Below are 6,000 nucleotides of genomic sequence, written 5' to 3' on the forward strand. Positions count from 1 at the left end.
GTCTGCCAAGTGGCTTACACAGCCCTGGATGGCTGAGCTGGAATTTCCCCCTGCTGAGTCAGATGGACTGGAAGCTACAAGGAAGCAAGGAGACAGCCCCAGCCTTGGAGTTTGGCCAGAGGAGAGCTGGGATCCCCATGTTGTTTATGCTTATCAGATAGACCTCTGGAAAGTCACTCAACCTCCCCAAGCCTGCCTTCCTCACTTTAATAAACATCCTGCCACCTAGAAAATTACACTCAGTAAATTACAGATGGCTCAGCAGTAAAGAATATGGCTATAATGCAGGAGACACAGGAGATGCTGATTCGATTGCTGGGTCGGGAAGATGCCCTGGAGAAGGAAGTGGCAACCCACTCCAGTGTTCTTGCCTGGAGAATCCCATGGACGGAGGATCCTGGTGGGCTACAGTCCATGGGGTCACAGAGTCAGACACAGCTGAGTGAATAAGCACACTTGCAAGTGATCTCAGTGTCGTTTCAGTTTGTATCTCCCTGCTGACATGTGATACGGAACATCTTTTCATATACTTAATAACCACCTCTATTTCTCTTATGGCTAGGTGTCTATTTAGGTCTTTTTCATTTTTAAATCATTCTTCTCATTTCCTTATTGTTAAATTTTAAGGGCTCTTTGCAAATCTTGGATAGTTTTTTATAGGACATGTCTTTGACAAATATTTTCTTCCACTGTAATGGCTTGTCTTCCTCTTTTTTTTTAATTTATTTATTTTAATTGGCTAATTACATTACAATATTGCAGTGGTTTTTGCCATACATTGACACAAATCAGCCATGGGTGTACATGTGTCCCCCATCCTGAACCCCCCTCCCTCCTCCCTCCCCATCCCATCCCTCAGGGTCATCCCAGTGCAACGGCCCTGAGCGCCCTGTCTCATGCATCCTCTTTTTATGAAAATTTCTTTCACAGAACAGAAGTTTTAAATGTTAACAGCCTTCACCTTCAAGCTTCCCAGGTGGCACTAGTGGTAAAGAACCCGCCTGCCAAAGCAGAAGATGTAAGAAACACGGGTTCAATCCCTAGATTGGGAATATCCCCTGGAGAAGAGGATGGCTAGTCACTTCAATATTCTTGCCTGGAGAATCCCACGGACAGAGGAACTTGGCAGGCTACAGTTCATAAGGTTGCACAGAGTCAGGCACCACTGAAGTGACTTAGCACACACGTACCTTCAAGCAATATTGGCCCACTGGAAAATTTAAAATATGGCTTTGTTTTCCACCTGCGGGCTTTGACTGTGACATTCACTGTTGAAGATGGTCCTGCCGCTTACACCCAGAGACACTCATGGAGATGCCATTCGAGGGAATGACCTGCAGACACACATAGAGAGAGGCTGCTTGCAGCCGCCCTGCTGAGACCCAGCCACCGTTCATCTGGATTTGGAGGGTGTAACGTGTGGATGAGAATGAGGCCACCAGCTGTTAGACCACATCAGATGAGAGAAGGAACAGGAGTGTGTCATTACCAGCTCAGAACCTTGGTGATTATGCCTGTCCTCTAAATGACAGCATTGATTAAATAGCAATTAATTCCTCAACAGGCTGAATTAAGTAATCAAGTAAGCCGCAGGTAATACAATTACAATAGTTATTTAACACTTAATGAAACACTCTTATAAGTAGCAGGATGAAAAGTCTTCCCTCTGTCTTGAAGCAGCCCCATTACTATGGACTTTCCTGCCAGCATCTAAGGATCCAGCTGACTGTCCATGGTCCTCTTGTGGGACTAAATAAGCAGGTTTAAAGGAGCCCAGTTTCTCATCCACTGGCCAGTCTGGCCCTGCCCCACAGTGGTGGGGCCAACATGGACCTGACAGGCTTCCTCCAGGAACCCCAGACCCAAGTAACCAAAAAGGGGAGAGAGAGGAAGAAACCACAGCAGTAGGTGAACATATAGGACCTTGATGGGGACACATCCCAGGCTCAGTCAAGCTGGTTAAAAAAAGAGAGAGAGAGAGTGAGAGAGAAATGAAAGTTGAGTTTCAGATGTCCAGATGGAAGTAATTCCTTTCATAATCATCTTTCTGGCTTCAGGGTCCTTTGGCATCTGCAGTCAGATTCTGGGGACAAAGTGCTCAAGGTCACTTCCAAGGTTTTCCTCGAATTTATCTGTGGCTGGTGACCGTTCTCTTCTGCCACCGTGAACAGGATGGGGTCAGCAGTGCCCTGAAGATGTCTTCTTCATAGACGTAGCATCTGCCCGCAGATTTGTTCATCCTGAAATGTCCTCACAAGAAGATGTAAACATGTTCATAACACCAGCTGTGCCCATCCCATTCAGAAGACTATTCATTTATATGTTGAAGAGATCTCAGGTTTTTAATAAGATTCCCTTCTAACACAGTATTATTAAACCAATGGATTGGGCAAGACAGTATTATGTAAATATCATCTGTTAATAAAAAGAGCCCTGTATTCTTTCTCCATCCATGGAAGAGTTGATGTTCAGTCATTCAGTTCAGTTCACCCACTCAGTCATGTCCAACTCTTTGTGACCCCATGGACTGCAGCATACCAGGCTTCCTTGTCCATCACCAGCACCCAGAGCTTGCTCAAATTCATGTCCATCAAGTCGGTGATGCCATCCCACCATCTCATCCTCTGTCATCCCCTTCTCCTCCTGCCTTCAATCTTTCCCAGCACCAGGGTCTTTTCCAATGAGTCAGTTCTTCGCATCAGGTGGCCAAAGTATTGGAGTTTCAGCTTCAGCATCAATCCTTCCAATAAACGTTCAGTACTGATTTCCTTTAGGATGGACTGGTTGGTTCTCCTTGCAGTCCAAGGGACCCTCAAGAGTCTTCTCCAACACCACAGTTCGAAAGCATCAGTTCTTCTGTGCTCAGCTTTCTTTATGGTCCAACTCTCACATCCATACATGACTACTGGAAAAACCATAGCTTAGACTAGACAGACCTTTGTTGGCAAATTAATGTCTCTGCTTTTTAATATGCTCTCGAGGTTGGTCATAGCTTTTTTTAACCCAAGGAGCAAGCATCTTTTGATTTCATGGCTGCAGCCACCATCTGCAGTGATTTTGGAGTCCAAGAAAATAAAGTCTGTCACTGTTTCCATTGTTTCCCCATCTATTTGCCGTGAAGTGATGGGACTGGATGCCATGATATTAGTTGTTGAATGTTTTTGAGTTTTAAGCCAGCTTTTCACTCTCCTCTTTCACTTTCATCAAGAGGCTCTTCAGTTCCTCTTCACTTTCTGCCGTAAGGGTGGTGTCATCTGCGTATCTGAGGTTATTTACATTTCTCCTGGCAATCTTGATGCTAATGACATCAAAATGCAACAGCTGAAGAGTGTCGGCACTTCCTGGTTATTTTTTTTAGGGGGTAGGAAGGACTTTGATACCTCTGTTTTAGCCTTAAGATAAATAAGCCTTCCTTTGCCACCTCTACCATAGAATTACACTGACCGAGAATAATAAAACTCCTGGTATCATCATGAATATTTACTATCTGGCTGGGAGCTGGCACGAGGCTGTGCCTCTCGGCTTCTCTCCCACTGCCGTAATCCATTGTTAGGAGAGTGTTGCCATGGCAACAGAAGGCCTCAGAAGGCAAAGAAACTGACAGTCACCCACACAAAGCGTGGATCTGTGGGCTAATTAAAAGGTTCTGTGCTCAGGGTCACCTTGGAAAGGAGCAACGTCAGTCAGAAACCCGTGGTCACAAAGGGGTCCGTGAAGACACCCCAGGAGCCCCCAGATACGCCGGCTGGCTGCCCCCATTGACCAGTCCACTGGTAAGGAGCTCACGGGTCTTTGTAACTCACTGGCTGGGTCACATTAAGAAATGACCAGGATGTATTTTTTTGCCAGTAGGAGCTTGAAGCAGCGAACTGCAGTGATTGATTAAAAGCAGGCTGCTTTCCTCTGATCCTTATTTAGATACGATGCCATTTGTAATTACAAATTGCTTTCAAAGCTCAGGGGCTGAGGGTGGAATGTAGGGGAAGTGAGCAGTTTAAGGCTTGCCCTCAGAGTCTGGAAATGAGGTAGACTACCATCAGTCTAAACAAGGTTGGAACAAGCTCTCTCCTGGGGCCTTGGTCAGTGGATGCTCCTTCAGGGGGTTCTCAGGACAAGCTTCTGAGCTTGCCCGGAGCTTCTCCAGGAAACCAAGTAACTTCAAGAACATGGAGTCAGGGTCTGGCCCCCAACTGCCCATAGCTGCCCCTTGGCACGTCAGCTCACCCTTATCCAGCTCAAACAGGCCTCTGCAGCCACACCTCACACTGGGCCCCATAAAGGCATTCACCTCCAGATAAACAGCTTTGCCAAAAACCCAGAATAACCTGGACTCCTCCTCTGGCCCTTTAGACATCGACAGATGCTATGTAGGAGCAAAAAGTGAAATTCCCAGAGAAAACAAGGAAGTCACAAGGAGGGGCATAATTTTAACACCAGGGCCTAAAATACCTAGAAAGAAAATCCCACAGACAGTCTCTGAAGACCAAAACCTTCACTATAACCTCATGGTTACATGAAAGACTGAAGCCACACACTCCTAGCCCACCCACCTCTGTGAGCATCCTGGTCTTGGAACCTCCTTTCAGACCCCCAGGCAAAACAGTCCCAACATCTCAAGTCATCTGGAAATATTCTATGGGGCTTGAGAAAAGGCAGAGGAACCAGAGATCAAAATTGCCAACATCCGTCAGATCATAGAAAAAGCAAGAGAATTCCAGAAAAACATCTGCTTTGTTGACTACACTAAAGCCTTTGACTGTGGATCACAACACTGTGGAAAATTCTTAAGGAGATGGGAATACCAGACCACCTTACCTGCCTCCTGAGAAACCTGTATGAGGTCAAGAAGCAGCAGTTAGAGCCAGACTTGAAACAATGGACAGGTTCCAAATTGGGAAAGGAGTATGTCAAGGCTGTATATTGTCACCCTGTTTATTTAACTTATATACAGAGTACATCATGAGAAATGCCAGGCTGGAGGAAGCCCAAGCTGGAGTCAAGATTGCCAGGAGAAATATCAGTAACCTCAGATATGCAGATGACACCACCCTTATGGCAGAAAGAGAAGAGGAACTAAAGAGCCTCTTGATGACAGTGAAAGATGAAAGTGAAAAAGTTGGCTTAAAACTCAACATTTAGAAAACTTAAATCGGAGTCTTGTCCCGTCACATCATGGCAGATAGATGGGGAAACCATGGAAACAGTGAGAGCTTTATTTCCTTGGGCTCCAGAATCACTGCAGATGGTGGCTGCAGCCATGAAATCAAAAGATGCTGGCTCCTTGGAACAAAAGTTATGACCAACCTGGATGGCATTTTAAGAAGCAGAGACATTACTTTGCAACAATGGTCTGTAGAGTCAAATCTATGGTTTTTCCAGTAGTCAAGTACGGATGTGAGAGTTGGACCATAAAGAAGGCTGAGCACCAAAGAACCGATGCTTTTGAACTGTGGTGTTGGAGACGACTCTTGAGAGTTCCTTGAACTTTAAGGAGATCAAACCAGTCAATCCTAAAGGAGATCAGTCATGGATATTCATTAGAAGGACTGATGCTGAAGTTGAATCTCCAGTACTTGGGCCATTGGATGTGAACAACAGACTCATTAGAAAAGACCCTGATGCTGGGAAAGAATGAAGGCAGGAGGAGAAGCAGAAGACAGAGGCTGAGATGGTTGGATGGCATCACTGACTCAATAGACATGAGTTTGACCAAGTTCTGGGAGGTGATCATGGCCAAGGAAGCCTGGTGTGCTTCAGTCCATGGGGTCACAAAGAGTTGGACACGACTGAGTGAATGAACAATGACAAGATGCCCAGAGACAGGCTCATCCACTTCCTCCTCTTCTTGCCAGTGGCCAAGGCTCCTTTCTGAGAGACAAAAAAGACTGCAAGTTGGTTCTGAGACTCAGACTTGTGTTCCCATCTCAGCTCAGGCTCAGTGTGACCTGGAGCAGGTTGCCTCATGTTTCTGCTCCCCTCTTTCAAAACCTTAAGGAGAGG

Source organism: Cervus canadensis, chromosome 16, assembly GCF_019320065.1.
Source record: "Cervus canadensis isolate Bull #8, Minnesota chromosome 16, ASM1932006v1, whole genome shotgun sequence".
NCBI classification, from domain to species: Eukaryota; Metazoa; Chordata; class Mammalia; order Artiodactyla; family Cervidae; genus Cervus; species Cervus canadensis.